At 53.9% G+C, this 17,025-nt stretch overlaps 1 protein-coding gene across 3 annotated transcripts in view; it reads left to right on the top strand.

The window, feature by feature from the left end:
* LOC112677149 (DAB2 interacting protein) overlaps positions 1-17,025 on the top strand; it is a 189,572-nt gene that overhangs the window by 41,478 nt on the left and 131,069 nt on the right. The gene's annotated exons all lie outside the window — the stretch shown is intronic.

Raw genomic sequence — 17,025 nt, 5'->3', positions numbered from 1 at the left:
ATAGATACGTGTACGTGGTTGTGTATTTATAGTTTCTTAATGCTGGTTTTCATGTCTTCCCAATGGACTGAAAGCCCTTGAGGGCTGAGAGGCTCCCTGTCTGGCTTTTTGCCATTGGTGCTTGACATGGTTTCTGGTTCCTAGTAGGACCTTAGCAAGCCTTTGTCAGATACGTGCATGAATGAGTACATGAAGGCCTCTGGAGAGGTCCATAGGAGTGACCTGCGTCTCGGTTTGCCTTGGACTAAGGGGGTCCCAGGGTATGGGTTTTAGTTTTAAAACCAGGACAGGGGATGCCTGGGTGGCTCAGTCAATTAAGCATCTGCCTTCGGCTCAGGTCATGATCTCAGGGACCTGGGATCGAGTCCCACATCAGGGTCCCTGCTTGGAGGGGAGTCTGTTTCTCCCTCTCCCTCTGCTTGTGCTGTCTCGATCTCTCTCTCTCTGTCAAAAAAATAAATAAAATCTTTAAAAAAAAAGAATAATAATAATAAACAAATAAAACCAGGACAGTGGCAGGGAAACTGGGATGAGCTGACATGCCGCCCTTGACTCAAGTGTCCATCCCTAGAGGACTGGGTTTTTTTGAGGTTCAGATACTTTTTGATGTTAGAACCTAGGCTGGTGGAGGGGTTCTTAAGGGCTAATGGGGGTGAGCCCAGGGGTGTGGGCATGGGGGTACGGGCCAGGCGGGCTGCGACTCCCCACCTGCTGCTAAGCACTGAATTCCAGCCTTGTGCCATCCCTGTTAAGTGAGTGCCCAGCTCTCCTGACCCCCAGATGGCAAGTGGGATTAGCTTGACTCGCCCAAGTTCAGCTCCAGATGGCAGAGCCAGGGTCCTTGCTCTGACAGAATGGCTAGTCCCCGCATATATTAGTCTGCGAGGGTTGCCATGAAAATTAGCACAGACTGGGTGGCTTAAACAGTAGACATTTATCTATCTATCTATCTATCTATCTATTTATTTATTATTTTTTAAAAGATTTATTTATTCATGAGAGAGAGAGAGAGAGAGAGAGGCAGAGACATAGGCAGAGGGAGAAGCAGGCTCTTCGCAGGAGCCGTACGCAGGACTCGATCCCAGATCCCGGGATCATGACCTGAACCAAAGGCAGCCGCCCAACTGCTGAGCCACCCAGGTGTCCCAACAGTAGACATTTATTTTCTCACAGTTCTGGAGTCTGGAAGCCCAAGATCATGGGGGCAGCCGGGCTGGTTCCAATGAGGACTCTGTCCTTGACTTGGAGAGGGCTACCCTCTCACGTCTTCATATGGCTGTCCTCTGGGCACCTGGGACCCTGGTGTCCTTTCAGAGTGTCCAATTTCCAAGGAAGGAAAGGATACCAGTCAGATTAGATGAAGCCCTAATGGCTTTATTTTACCTTTGTCACCTCTTTAAAGACCTTATTTCAAATGCAGTTTCATTCTGAGGTACTGGGAATTGGAATGCCAATCCAAGGTGGACTTTAAGGGAACGCATTTCACTCTAGGCCATTTCTGCCCCCAACCAGAGCCGGCACCCAAGGGGGTGACGGTGCCAGGGCAGCAGAGCTTTCCCCAAGCAAGAGGCTTCCTCTTCTCGGAGGCTGGGGCCCCCCTAAGAGTAGGTTTTATGCTTTTTAGGTTTTTTGTTTTTTTTATTTTTTTTTATTTATTTATTTATTTATTTATTTATTTATTTATTTATTTTTTTTTTGCTTTTTAGGTTTTATCAGTTTTCAAACGTTTCTCCAAAACGTTTGGCTTTTTCATTTTTCTTCCACATTTGCATATGCTTCCAAGAGCGAAGCCATCTCTCTGTCCTCTCACCTGCCTCGGGTCGAGCCCAGTCGGTTTTGTCTGGACTGCAGTTCCAGGCCTTGGGTTCGCTCCTGGTGCAACCAGACATGCTCACAGTGCACCTCTGGCCCCCTCTTCCTCACTGCGTGGCCCTGGCTCGGGGCTTGCTCCGTCATCCCTGAAGCAGCTCCTCCGGGCACAGTCCATGGTTGCCTGCCCCTGTGCCCCGGACTGCCCAGAGCAGGAGCAGGTCTTGCTCCTGGTAGTCCCCAGACCAGGTCAGCACTGGCACAGTGTGGGAATCGCAAAGATTCATGGAAAGGAGGCTGGAAGGAACCTGAGCAGCAGGTTGGGGTGCTTGCTGAGAGAGTTGGGATAGACTGTGGACAGCCAAATCCAGGCTGTGCCACTGACCAGGTGCCTTGTACAAGTCAGGCCACTTTTCTGGGTCTCAGTTTGTTCATCTGTAAAATGGGGAGGTGATAATAACTACCATCTGGGATTGTTGAGAAAACGAAATGATAGGAACTTATTGGAAGCATTTACTATGGTGCCAGGTAAGTACTAAGTGCTCCATAAGTGCTAATTTCTGTTATTTGGGGATGTAGTGGTTTTGGAGAAGAGCATGCATCTATGAAAGGCCTTCCTGGGCAACTCTGAGGCTAATCATTCCTTCCTTCATCAAGGCCACGGCCAGGGGGCCAGAGGAGAGGGGGCTCCCTTGCTGTGCCACCCAGCCCCTCTGTGAAGTGGCTGTGTCCCTTGCCTCCTCTCGGCTAGCTGTCCCTGTTTGTTATGGCGAGGAAGAAAGAATCCCTACAGACTATGGCCTAGGTCCTAGGTCCTCTCTCTCAGAACCATCGGCATTCATACAATGCCCCTGGGAGACAGGTACTATTATTATTCTCTGCCTCCATTCTGCAAGGGAGAAAACAGAGAGGTAAGGCTATTTGCCCAGATCACACAGCCTGCCTCCAGAATGGCTGGTGTCCAAGTCCCAGGTGGTGCTGAGGCTGCGTGTGGGCTCCAGGGATGTTTGGGCCAGTGGGACAGCAGGCTGAAGGAGAGTTTCTTGCCTTTTTTCTTCTTTTTAAATTATGGCTGCTCTGAATTCTGCATTGTTGCTCCCTGAGGCTACCAGAGGTAGGGTGGCTAGACAGATTCCGGATTCTGGCCTATAGCCCTATTTGTTATGAATCGTATGGTGTGTGTGTTTTTGGATGTGAATTAGTTGCCTACATTTAAGTCTGGAGGAGTTTTTTTGGTTTGTTTTTTTGTGTTTAAAGTTTTATTTATTTATGTAATCTCTACACCCAACGTGGGGCTCGAACTCAGAACCCTGAGATCCAGAACCACGTGTTCTTTTTCTGCCTGAGCCATCCAGGTGGCCCTAAGTCAGGAGTTTTACATTAAAATCCAGTAGCTGCTTTGAAACTGGATCATCTGTCCATCCTGGACCTGCCTTCCAGTAGCACCACCATGGGCTGCCGTGTGCCTGCTCCATCTAGGCTGGCCCCGCCTGCTTGGCTCCTTTGCTCCCCTTCCTGGCTCATGCTGGCATTTGCTTTCCCAATTCCTGAGCTTGGGGAGCTACAGGGCCCGGGCTCGCATTGGGGTGTGGGCCCAGGAGCCCCTCTGAGGAGCTCAGTGCTGCTAAGGGTTGGCGGAATCATAATTTAAGGCAAAATGAGTGGCCCCAGAGAGATGTGCGGACAGAGCTTTGGGGCTGTTAGAAATGTTAACGTGTTCAGTAGGGCATCCGTGGACTTGGCACATGTTGAGTGAGCTCTTGCCCTATGCCAGGCACTGGCCAATGCTGGCGGCTACAGAGAGATATTTAGGACGTAGAGTGTCCTCAGAGAGTCTGTGTTTCAGAGGGTGAGGGTACCTGGAATGTGCTGTCAGAGAGGATGGTGTCTGAACAGTGGAGGTGCGGGGACGTCCCAATCAGACGGGAGGGTGTGAGCGGAGGCCTAGGGCTGGGATATCAGAGGGCTCCCCAGTGGCATGAGCTGCAGCCCGGTGGCCCCCACTTTCTGCACCTTGCCACTGAGAGTAGGCTTGGACCTAGGACTCACCCAAAAGCGATGAAGGCACAGGGAAGTTCACCAGGAGTGGTGCGGACTTTGGGGGTGCTGCAATTTTTCATTTCCAAAGGCATTTCCTCCGTTCTCCTTTCTTTCTCCCTCTCTCTCCTTTTTAATGGATTTTATTTCTGAGAGCAGTTTTAGGTTCCCAGCAAACGTGAGTGGGAAGTACAGAGCTTTCCCATAGACTCCCCCTTCCCTGCCAAACGAAGCCTCCTCTGCCATCAACATCCGTACGCACCAGGATCTGCATTATAATACGTAAAAACAGCACACTCTGTGACTTAACACGAAAGCAGTGTGGAAAGATATAGAATGAAGACTAAGCCTCTCCCCTTTCTTGCCCCCTCCAACACACGCGTACACACACACTCCCCAGAATAACTACTGGTTTTTTTTTTTTTTTTGAAGAATATGCAAGAACCTGTTCTCTTGCATGCTTCTACCAGCCTGCCGTCCAGGGGGTGTCCCACGTACCCTCCATCCTTGTATCACAGAGCATCGGTCCACACGTGTCCACCTCCCGCTGCAGGACAGTCACGCGGGATCCCATTTTCGGAAGGGCCTGTGATTCAGCCAGGTCCTCAGCGATGGACATGGGGGCTGTTTACGGTGGTTTTTTTTCCTGCCACAAACGGGCGCAGAAACATCCCCGTACATCTGTTCTCACGTGCTTGTGAGAGTTAATCTGAGGGATGGGATGTAGAAGGAAAATATATCAATTTAAAATGGACATTTTGTGGATCTTCACTTTTGATACACTTTGCTGAATTGCCCTCCACAGAGGTGGCGGCGTCAGGAGTCCTGCCCTCCGTGTGGGTGAGAGTTGGTTTCCCCGTCATCTTCCCGGGCATCAAGCGCTGCGGTAGAGTTCGGGTGTGTTCCTTGGGTGGGACCCAGGCAGGAGCTGGGGCGGGGGTCTCTTTCATGCTCTTTCACGCTCTTTCATGCTCTTTCATGCTCTTTCACGCTCTTTCACGCTCTCACATACACACGTGTACCCGGAGCAGATATGTGAGGCCGTTGGACCGTGTTTAGACGATCGTTTGTCATTTGGCAACTTGCTTTCCTCGCCGAGGTATCTTCGGAAGGTTTCCCCAGTCGGAGCATGGACCGCCACCCCGTTTCTCTCTGCCACGGGAGATCTCTGCGGCTGTCAGGCTCCGGTGCCCTCCGTCCGGGGTGAGCACGTTTCCTAGCAGAGTGCTTGTGGCCGGGAATGGCACCGCTGTTATTCCTGCCGTGAGCCTGGAGCAGAAGTCGTGGTGCTGCCTTGGCTTTGAAAACAGGTCTGGCTCCTCAGTGGATTCTTTGAGAATGACTGTGGGTCCAGCGCATCTGCTGACTTTGTCTCTCCAGCCCAAGGCTCTCCTCTGCTCAGAGTGGCTTCAGAGTTAGCCCCTAGCCCCCCTTCACCGTCCTGGTTGGCAGTGGGCTGGGCCCCATCCCGATGGTCCTAGAGCAGCTGCCCCCTGCCTGCCTATGGACCGACCTCCCTCTGGTGGAGGGTTGGCATGAGCCATGGCTCACTCATTCATCTGCCAGCATGGTTTTCCTCATTTTTCCTCCTGGAAGAGCCCCCGTTGGGTGTCTGTGTTTGGCTGAGGGTGTGGTGATAGAGGTGACAAAGAAAAAGACTCACTTAGCCCTACCCACAGGCAGTGCTAGTGGCCATCCCTTGGCAGCTTCTGCCAAGCCCTGGGAGGCACTGGAAGACTTTCACAGAGAGTGGGTAGTCAGGGAAGCCTTCCTGGAGGAAGCGAGACCAGGACCAGTCGGATTTGGAGACAAGTCTCTGAGGGAGCCCTGAGCGGAGCCGGGAAAGGGAGGGAGGGGCCTTAAAAACCTCCTTTAGGGAGACTCTCTGGACACCTGTGGCTGCAGAGGGGACCACATGGAGGCTGAAAAGCTGCTAATGGGGAGATTTGGAGCCAGTCTGGTCTCAAACCTTGGCTCTGTGTTTCTAGCTGTGCTCCTTAGGCTAATCACTTAACCTCTCTGAGCCTGTTACCATGGCTATAAATGGGATACTGACAGGGCTGACCTCCTGCCCGGACAGTTGTTGGCACAGACTTGCACGAAGTACCTGGTAGGGGCTACCATGCAGGTGACTCAATCTCCTGGGAATGGGGTAAGGACTAGAGTTGGCAGTGGGGTCTAGGTGAGGCCAGAGACACCTCCCTAGTGGAGTCCATAGGACTTGGTGAGGGACTTCTGCTGGTGAAGGCAACAGAGGTGACAGGTTGACTTCCTTTCCCTCTTGGGTCCCACCCCCACTTGGGGAGCACTAACTGGGGGCCCTGTCTACAAAAAGCAATCTATTCATGGACAGTGGATAGGTCAGGGGTCTCTGGGGGCAAGACCCAGGGTAAAAGGTGGCCCTGGGAGTGGGGTGGTCCCAGAAGGAGGAGATCCCAGCTTGCCGGTGACAGAGGGCAGGGAGGGGTTGACAGTCGGCCCCTAGGCTTGGCGCTACACTCAGAAAATATGGCCAGAGATGATTTCTGAGCAGCCTTTGGGCGCATCCTCACGGTGCCCTTTTTTCCTGGGTAATTAATGGTGCTTTTATCCTGAGAGGGTGGTGGTGGGTAGCAGGGTGGATGGGTAGGCGCCGGGCAGACAGTGTGAGCCCACTCCAGCCTTCCTTGGAGATTTATCACCTGTCAGCCCTGGTCTTTCGAGACATTAAACACATTTCCTGGGAGGCAGCCAGGGGCCTTGAGGGCCTGAGCTGGGCTGTCTGGGGCACAGCAGCTCCAAGGGGCCTCTGTGAAGCCTAACGCCCTAAAGGGATTTGGGATAAGCCCGAACAACTAGGCCATGGGTTTGGGCCCTGGTTCCTCCATGGTCATACCGAGGTAGGTGGGTAGAGATGGGGCTCTGAGAAGGTCAGAGACATGCCAGGCAGCACACAGCCAGAATCTGGGCTCCAGGACAAACCCTATTGTTTCCCCTCTAAGCCAGGGGTTCTTAACCAGGAACTCCAGGAGTCTCTGGGTGGAATCCAAGAATGTGGACAGGAAAAAAAAAAAACCCACCGTTATTTTCTCTGACCTCTGTTTACAGTTACAAAGTATAATTCTTCCAATTGCAAATGTAGGTGATAAATTACAGGGGCATTAGCCCTTCTGTGATTTCATAGAAATCCTAGAAATCAGAGACACATCACGATCACATCATCGTATAGTTTTGTGGGTGTCTTGAGATAACACATTTGTTCATACTTCAAAATAACAGTAGTGGGCAGCCCCGGTGGCGCAGCGGTTTAGCACCGCCTGCAGCCCGGGGTGTGATCCTGGAGACCCGGGATCGAGTCCCACGTCGGGTTCCCTGCATGGAGCCTGCTTCTCCCTCTGCCTGTGTCTCTGCCTCTCTCTCGCTCTCTCTGAATGAATAAATAAATAAATAAATCTTAAAAAAAATTTGTTTAAAAAAAAACCAAAATAACAGTAGTTATTAGAACTAGATCTTGTTATTTAAAGCATTAATAAAACTCACATGTTGTTATAAATGTTTTTATAATAGTTTGATCAGTATATTACAATGTAATTGGTTTCCTTTGTAATCCTTGGTATTTTACTTTATGCATCTAAAAACATTTTTCCAAGAAGGGAGTCTTAGGCCTTTCTCCATGGGGATCCATGGCCCCCCAAAAAGGGCTCATGGACTGGGCACTCAGGGCCCTCTGGCCTCCCCTCACTCACAAGGCCAAGGTGTCATGTTGTCAAGTAGACCACATCTGCATCAAGCCAGCCGAATCCCCATGCCCAGCTGTATGCAGAGCTCCCAGGAAAGAGCTTCTAGAGGAAGGAGACCCTGCCCCCCAGGAGCTCCTGGGCTTGTTGGGGGTTGGGGCAGGGGAGGAAAGACTTCCCTGCTAGGAGGGAGCAGCCATTTCTGCTGTAGAGTCCTGATCCTGGGATGGCTTCATGCAGAAAATGGCTTTGGATTTGGGCCTTGAGAGTCTTGGAATAAGAGGTACAGGGAAAGCATGTCAGGCAAAGGGAGCAGCGTGAGCAAAGGCATGGCAATGCGGATGGGAAGGCTGGGGCAAAGGTGGTGAATATGGAGGAGGTGGTGGAAGGGAGCACCGAGGGGGAGGAGGGGAGTGGGAGCTAGGCGAAGGAGCTTGCAGGACTCCTGGGTGGCTCAGCAGTTGAGCACCTGCTTTTGGCTCAGGTTGTGATCCCGGGGTAACGGAATCGAGTCCCACATCGGGTTCCCTGCATGGAGCCTACTTCTCCCTCTGCCTGTGTCTCTGCCTCTCTCTGTGTGTCTCTTGTGAATAAATAGATAGAATCTTAAAAAAAAAAAAAAAAAAAAAAAGAAAGAAAAAGAAAAAAAGAAGCTCGCACCCTGGGCTGTTGGCCAGGAGACTGGCAAGGGTTTTAGCAGCTGAGTGAGGTGATCAGATCTGGGCTCTGGGATAGTTGCTCTGGCTGCTGGGTGGAGGAAGGGCTGGAGAGGATGGGGTGGCAGGCTGAGCCATCGATGAGACTGCGAGACAGGGCAGGCTTCTGGTAGGAGACGGGAAGGCCTAAAGTGAGCCCAAACGGAGGGGCATTGGGGAGGTAGGAGCAAGAGTTGTCCCAGCTGTGGGATTAGGTGGGGTGGGAGGGCCCTGAGACGTCAGGCACTAGAGCCTGACCACCAGCATTGAATCCTGGTCCCGTAGGTTGTTGGCTGCATGGCCTTGGTATGTGGATTACGCTCGGAAGGTTTCACTCCCTCAGCCGAGCCCTGTGATGATAACAGCCTCCCTGGCAGGGTGGCGTGGGTATGACAGAGGATGATGTGTTTAAAGCTCAGCGTGGTGCCTAGCACGGAGGAAGCGGTGGACATGCCCTAGCCATGACAGTTCTTTGTTTTTTTTTTTTTATAGTTTTATTTATTTATTCATGAGAGACACAGAGAAGGCAGAGACACAGGCAGAGGGAGAAGCAGGCTCCATGCGGGGAACCCGATGTGGGGCTCGATCTCGGGGACCTGAGCCAAAGGCAGACACTCAACCGCTGAGCCACCCAGGTGCTGCATCCTGACAGTTTTTATCACCAGTAAGAAAACAGATGGTTCTGAGGACCCATTGGATGGGAGGGCCTTCAGGGAGAGAAGCCAGTCGCCAATCTCAGACCAGCACCAGCGTCGGAGATCAGACCCTCCCTGCTTGGGCCCTGGGCACTGCTGTCTTCCCCCTGTCCCGAGGGCTGTGGCAGGGCTGTCTCCTCCCTGATGTCACCTCCCCAACCTGGCTTTCTCTCAGCAGGGCTTCCTCTGGCCCCTCAAGTATAGCTACCTCGACTCCACAGAAAGAGTCAAGCAAAACCCATGTCTCTTACCAACACCACTGGCCACATCAGACCCAGGCCTTCCCCTCCAGGAATTCCCGGTACTGGGAGGTGTGGAGAATGAGAGGGTGCCCAGAGAGATGACCTTGGGAGCTCTCTTTGATTCCAAGTCCTAAAGCAGGAAGAGGCTAGACCAGCGTCCTGCACGCAGCGTCCAGGAGCCCTCGTGGAGCCGGGGTGCCAGGGACAAGGTGGGCGAGGGGCCAGGGCAGGGTCTTCCAACATGCATGCTCCTGCATTCCCCCTGGGACCCCTGCCAGGCACTGCCACCCCCGGCAAGGAGGCTTCCCTGCCTCCCCAGGGCAAGGGCTTCCACCCTCAGCTGTGCTGAGTGATTGTCTGCTTAGGGCAGTGGGAGCCCACCGACACTGGAGAATAAATTTGTTGTGTTTTGTAGTGCATGAAGAAGCATATTTGGGGGGTTTAATCTTCTTAATAAATCGTTCTCAGATTGTACGCTATTAAACCCCTGGAAAATTCATGAGCACGCTGGGAATAGAGACCTCATTGGGAAGGTTTGACATGAACAACACAATAAACGTAGCTTCTAAATTGGGTCAGGGAAGCCTCCAAGGCCCAGAGAGGACATTCCTGCTAGCTAGCTCTGTCCTCCCCAGGCCTATAAATTAATCATACACACAAAGGGGGCCTTGTCTGCTCTTGTCAGAGCCAGGGGGTGGGGGTGGTGTCTGTGCCCACTGACCCACCCCCACTCCCACCTCAGATGCAAACAGAGCTCGGGTGAGGCCTTTTAGCTTCTGTGCTTTGTTACTTCTCTGTCTCCAGAGCAAAGTGGGTGTACATTTCAGCAAGAGAGATGTGGGTTAGATAGGGGGAAGAACTTCCTGGCTGACCATGGGGTGGTGTGAAATCCTGGAACGGGCTACTCAGGGAACTCCAGGAGACTCTTTTCTTTAAGGCTTTTAAGACCTGGCAGGCTCTGTCTCCCGTTGGCACTCTGGGGCTACTGTCCTGTGACGGCAGTGACCAGAACAGACATTGCCCCAGGCTCTGGTGTCAGGAGCCAGGCTGGCAAGTGCCTCTTGCTGGGCCATTTTGGGGCATTTATCACCCGCCTGGCCTGAGAGGCCCAACTGATTGGACACGGGGCCGATAGCCTCTAGACCTGAACCCTCACCATGGCCTAGCCACGTGGCATTTGGAAAAAGGGAAGTCGAGTTAAGTCTCTGTGTGGTTCCCGAGCTTCTGTGAAGCCTCAGGGGGTCCCCTTCCTTTCCTAATGTCCTCTACCTATTAGAATCCTACTCAGAGTCCTGGCCTAGATGCCACCTCCTCTATGAAGCCTTCCTTGATCTCTGCCTGCCCTGCCAGTCAGGATTATGCTTCCTTCCTTATGCTTCCTCTGCCTTGAGCCCTTATTGGTGGGTCCCCGTGGGAATTCGTGTTTCCTACCAGACTGTCGGCTCCCTGAGAACAGGGACTGTTTGCACCCTCTTGGGCTCAGACAGTGTCCCTCACAGGACTGTGCTGGTGTTTGCATGGGTTTTCACATGCTGACTCCTGAGAAGTGCCTCTTATTCCCAATGCCAGCTGTGGGAATCCCAGCCTCTCGACCCAGGAGCAGAGTGGGGGACAGAAGGGCAGGCCCAGGACGGAGTCCCTGGCAGGCCGTGGCTGACCCTGTCTTCAGTCACTTGGTTCCGACATTTCACAAGTCTTGATTCGTTTTTCTCTGAGCCTGTGTCAAGACTTCTGATTCCGCAGGTCTTTGGAGGGAAGCGAAATGGCCCTCAAGTGTACACAGGAGCTGCCATGGCCCCAGGCATCCCCTTGCACGTGGAAACCAGCCCTGTCCTAGCACAAGCCTGGGCAGGTGCAGCCTCTGTGAGCGTTTTGGAAGGGGTGACGTGTCGGTCTGAGGCTGGGCAGGCAGTGGGGGTGAAGTTCACTGTCAGCAGGAGAGAAAGGAGGGAGGCCCTGGTGTGGAGGAAGGAGAGACCTTTCTTCCTCTGGGAAGAGCACATTGGGGAGGTGTTCCTGGGTAGCCCACCGGACCATAAAGGGAGGGGGATGGGTCTCGGTGGAACAGGAGAAGGCAATGGACAGCCCAGTGGGTGCCTCTGGCCCCAGCCCCAGCCCCAGCCCCAGCCCCAGTCTCCATGGGCTAGGAGGAAGCTATTCCTCCCCGCTGGCCACCCCCACGTGGCCTGGGCTGCTCCCCGCTGACTCGGGCCTCACAGGTATCCTCAGCCACCTCAGCCAACATCAGGTGCTGGCTGGGCCACGGCCCCCCCCCCCATGTATCAGGAGCCGTGGGTGTGTGTGTGTGTGTGTGTGTGGGTGGGTGGGTGAGGGTGTGGGTGTCGGTGTGTATCAGGGAAGCTGGTGGCCCCAGACTCCAGGTGGAGCTGGCCTGATGCGGGCAGTCGATGCCTCAGGAGGTCAGCAGGTGGAGAAAGAGAGCCATGAGACCTATGGGGTCAAGGAGGCCTTCAGGCTATTCATTGGATGGCGCCTAAAAATAATCCTGGACTCCCCACTGCACTTCAGAATTTTCCAAGCTCTCTCAGACTTGCAAACTCATTTCAGTCTCCGACAGCCCTGGAGGAAGTGAGTGCCATTCTTACTTGACCATGGGGAAGACAGAGTCCTGGAGCAAATTTGTGGAGAGCCGGCAGCGGCAGTGGCAGCCAGCTGGTGGTAGAACCCCGGCTGGAGCCCCAGGACTCTGTGGCCTCCTATGGACCTGCTTGGACATGGAGTGAGGAGGACATTGGCTCTGCCTGTGGCAAGGAAGGTCGGGTGGCAGATGAACAAATGCAGTGGAGGAGTGGGGAGTTCGGATGGGGTGGGGGTGGCATCAGCGGGGACCTCCTGCGGGCTGCCTTGCAGCCAGGCCTTGGGAAAGGCAGGACGCCACAAAGCAGAGAGTGTGGGGCAGGGAGATCGGACGCCGTCTGAACACAGGGCACTGGTGGGTGAAGATAAGACAGAGGCGGGTACGTTTGGATCCAGCCAGCTCTCGAAGTCTTGACTCCCCAGCCTGAGCCACTCCTGCAGGACCCGGCAGGCACTCTGAGCAGGAGAATCCCATTGGGAGAAGCTGCCTTGGAGGGCCCTGGGGGCAGTCCCAGGCCCAGGGGTCTTGGGGGGATAGAACGAGGCTGCACCAGCCCCTGGCTGCACCCTAGAGGTCCCTTCTCCGTCCTCATTCTCCTGGCCAGACCTCTTGCCCTAACCGGCTTTTATGCTCCTTTTAGCATAAAGAAGAGAGAGACTTGCCTGTTAAGATGGCAAAGTTATTGAGAGGAAAACAATTGGAGGAAGAGTGGTAGTTGGCACGGAAACTATAAAGCAGGGGCAGAAACTTTCAGGTGCTGGAGCAGAGCAGCAGACCGAGTGGCGAAGGCCGCAGGTAGGGGAGAGGGGACCCAGCCCAGGCCAGCCTGGAAGGCCCTCCACTTGATGCCCCACGGGGATCTGTGCACCCAGGAGCAGGAGGGCCGCCTGGTTGCTCCCAAGCCTCGGGGTGAGGTGCCTGGTTCCGGAGTGAGCCCGGGTCTTCTGTCCAGACCCCAGCACGGTTCAGAGCTAGCCATCAAAGAGCGCAGAGCAGCACAGAGGCTCCCTGCAGGTCTTTGCATGATGTCTTATTTCACTGTTCTAACACGCAGAAATGACTCGGCCCCGGACTGGACAGTTTATAAGGCAGCTTCCAGCATGTTGCCTCATGCAAGTGCTGTGATAATCCTGGGCAGGCAGTATTCATATTCTACAGAGTGGGGAGAGGAGGCCCTAAGAGGTTAAGGGGATTTGCCCTTGGTCCCACAGCTGAGCCCTCCCCCAGGTGGTGGGATTACAACCCCTAAAGTGCTCAACTCTCCCTGCATCCCTGTCGCTTTTTTTTGTTTTTTGTTTTTTGATTTGTTTTGTTTTGAGTGAGTAGCTCTGCCTTGAGCTGTGTGCTCCCTATAGCCTTTAGACCTTTATCATCCTTCACTTTGGTAGTACTTCCTCTGGATCATTGCCATTTGCTTCCTGTGCAAACCTAGGGAAGTGGCTTCCCTCTGAGGCTTGACTTCGCTATCTGTAAAATGGGCTTATAGTGTCTTCAGCCTTTAAAGGTCGTCACGAGAGACACTCTAGCCAAGCACTTGGCACGGTGCCCGGCACAGAGGCTACCCTCAGAAATCTCTGCTGGCTGCACCTGAACCTGGCAAGTACCCAGTGGGGTGAGCAGGGTGGCGCAATCTCCTGTATTTCAGAGACGTTTCTTCCACTGTGAGAGGGTCTGATGAGTTCCTGCCTTTCTCGGGGAATTAGAGAGGTAGGTTAAGATCATGTCTGTGGAGTGTTTGGAAACCATTGAGGCTGGTTGGGGAGAGCGCTAGATTCTGCAGCCCAGCCTGAAAACTGGCCACCAGGGCCCCAGTGGGCACAGGACAACTCAGTCTACGTTGTCTCTGCCAGGAGTCCCTCCAGAGGGAGGGCGGAAGGGGATTTGGGGACCTGCTTAGTTAGTCCTGTGAGGCTCAGACCTGCTCGAGGTTTGGGTTTGCAATGAGCCCTTGGAATCCCACGTGGCCTCATGGGTCTGCTCCTGAGTTCAAGCCAGGCCTTCGATTTCTCTAGGGAGAGGTCAGTAAGCCAAATGTATTATGAACTGGCAGAAAGGCAGCATGCTGCATATGAAAGATAATGGGGGAAATTTATTGGAGGGCCTATGAATTACAGAATGAAAGCATCAAAACCTGTGTGGAAGAGAAATGAGTAAGTCCTGAGCTGTGACTTGTTTGGGCTGGGAGCAGAGGGCATTTGGCCCCATTCTGCCTCTGGTGCCGAGAGGCCCAGAGGTCTGGGGGCCCCTATGCGCTTTCATGTGTGTGGTGTTTCCCCAATTCACAACCATGACACCCTCACCCTCTTGATTGGCAGCAGCCATGTGATAGCACCGGGCCCGGCACTGGGTTTCTGATGTGAGCCAGGCAGGCAGGACCTGATCCTTGGGGAGGGCAGCATGCCAGGAGAGGCAAATGTGAGATGGATCACCACAATATAGATATCACTGCACAGCGCAGAGGGTTCCCTCGAGAAAAGGTGCAGGGCGCCAGGAGAAAACGGTGGGAGCAGGACTTTGTGGGGAAGCAGTGAGATTGGGGCGGCAAGGAAGGGTGAGCAGGAGTGGGCCAGGTGCCTCAAGGGAGTCAGGGTGGAGAAAGGAGCTGGAAAGGGTGGCCAAAGGCAAGGCCAGGGTGGCTGGGACATAGGGCTGCTTTGTGAAAAATCAGCCCGAGGAGGATTTGGGAGGATTTGTCAGTGGCCGTGGGTGTTTCCAAAGCTAGAGTCAGTGGTGACCTGGATTTGAGTAATGAGAGCAGGGAGAGGCGGACGGACTCACGTCTTTGGAGCTAGTGATAGCCTGCTTCGCAGAAAGGCTCAGAGTCTAGGAAGCCTACCTGTGTCCCCTGAGTGGCAACAGTGGGAGCAGAGACATGAAGGAGAGGAGTGGGGGGTGGGGGCTGGAGACCAGTGTAGCTGAGGAAGGGGCAGGTGTAGGCCGTGGCGAGAAGTGAGGTCAGGGGCCGGGGCGGCACCCGGTGACCACCCCTGAGGGCTGGGAGTAGAAGCCAAGCGCCGTGCCTCATTGCCACAGGACACCCTTTTATAAAATTATAAAATTACCCAATGACTGGAGAGGGAAACCGTTTGTGGCAGTAGTGGGTCACCATTAGGAGCCAGACTACGTGAGGTCGAGTCCTCTGTCTGCAACAATCACCTTTATGTGCCTGTAAAATGGGAGAATAATAGTGTCTGCCTCTTAAGGGCAGTGTACGGACTCACTGATTTAACACTGCTTGACAGAGAGTAAGCTCTGTTTTGGGGTTAGTAACTGGGTCCCATGTGAACTTGGGCACAGTCCCCTCTCTGGGCCTCGGTTTCTCCGGGCTGGTCTCTGCAAACACTTCAGGTGAAGATTTGCTCTAATCTCTGTGGTGCCGGCAAGAGTCCAGCTCCTGAGAGTGGCCAGAATACAGCGCCAAGCAGGCAGTGTCGCCTCAGAGGGGACTGTGTACCCCCCAGGCCTGTAAAGGGACACGAGGCCTACTGGAGCTGTAAGGGGATATTTTAATCAGCCCAGGACCTGATGATGTCACAGGCCGGGACAGAGAAGGCCAGTCGGGGAGCTGGGGAGGGAGGTGGAAGCCAGGGGCTTCTCTGAGACATGAGGACTGTGGGCAAACTTTGCTGTTCTCCATTCTTGAGCCTTCGTTTCTCTCATCTGTACCGTAAGACTCGGAATCCCTGCCCGCTTGCCACACACGAGGTGCCGAGAAAGGGACAGGAGACAGGCTGCAGTTTGGGAAGAGCTTGTGACATTGTTGGGGCCTGGAGTCCCAGAACCCACGTAGAGCCAGGGAGAGAGAGAGAGAGAAGATGGAGATGGGCCCAGTGTGTCCAGGGTGGACTCACTCACACCCTGGTTAAGAAGGCCGACTCCTCGGGATCCCTGGTGGCTCAGCGGTTTGGCGCCTGCCTTTGGCCCAGGGCGTGATCCTGGAGACCCGGGATCGAGTCCTGCGTCGGGCTCCCGGTGCATGGAGCCTGCTTCTCCCTCCTCCTGTGTCTCTGTGCCTCTCTCTCTCTCTCTCTCTGTCTATCATAAATAAATAAATAAATAAATAAATAAATAAATAAATAAATAAATCTATCTTAAAAAAAAAAAAAAGAAGAAGGCGGACTCCTGGGCTCTTCCCTGGCTGGCTCAAGCAGACTCATCCTGGCGGGCTTGGGCATCTGCATTTTAACTTGCTCTCCACAGGACTGAAGTGTTCTTGGTTCTGCACAATCCCCTTTGCTCCAGTGGGCACAGGGGCCCAGAGAGGGTGGGATGGCCAGTCCCAGTCACTCAGCAGACTGGCACCCTATGCCATTCAACCCTGGGGATCTAGAGAGGGATATAGCCCTCCCTATGGTGTTATTAGGGCCAAGGACTGTGTCCTATGGTTCTACAGCCCAATAGGGAGCAGCACCATGGCCCCTCCTGAGGGCTCCAGGCTGCTCTGTGGGCCCCGGGGCTGGTGAGACCTGGAAGGAACCTTCTGGGTCAGGGGAGATGTGGGCCTCAGTGGGAAGACAGGTCTGTGTGTGCATGAGAGCCCGTGTTAGGGGGCTGGCTGGGAGAGAGGGACAACAGGGGGATGTAAGAAACACAAGGGTAGAGAAAGCGGGTCTAGAAAGTTCTGAAGCCCTCTTGCAGCTTCTGAGGCAGAGGCTGCTGGGAAAAAGAGAGGGGCTGTGGGTCAGACAGGCTGCAGAGGGGCCTTTGTAACCCAGGTCCCCCTCTTCCCAGTGTCCTCTGGGCTTTCTAATAAACGTCAGCCAGAGGTCAGCCCCCACACCCTAACCTAGGCATTTTAGCCAAGAGGGATGTGGAGGTGGGGCTGGAGTTTGAGCTCTCCTACTGGCTCCTCCTGACTGTGGCTGTAATAGCTTCCTCTGCTCCTGGGAACTGAGGGAGGACCTGGGGACATCCAAGTGACCCTGGGCAAGTCCCAAGCCCTCTTAGCCCTGGGTCATGGGTGGGCTGACCACTGGAACCCTGATGGCCTTCCGCAGTTCCTAGTTGTGGGAAGGCCCTGTCACTGGTTGAGTTTCTTTTTCTTTTATTTTTTAAACATTTTATTTAAGATAGAATAAGCGAGAGAAGCAGGAACAGAGGGAGAGGAAGAAGCAGGACCCCAGGATCATGACCTGAGCCAAAGGCAGATGCTTAACCGACTGAGCCACTAGGCGTCCCACCTGTAGACTTTCTACAAGTGGAGGGGGCAGTTTGGTAGTGAGCTCCCCATCA

This window comes from Canis lupus, chromosome 9 (genome assembly GCF_003254725.2).
Source record: "Canis lupus dingo isolate Sandy chromosome 9, ASM325472v2, whole genome shotgun sequence".
NCBI classification, from domain to species: domain Eukaryota; kingdom Metazoa; phylum Chordata; class Mammalia; order Carnivora; family Canidae; genus Canis; species Canis lupus.
This window is presented reverse-complemented; position numbering and strand designations above follow the sequence as displayed.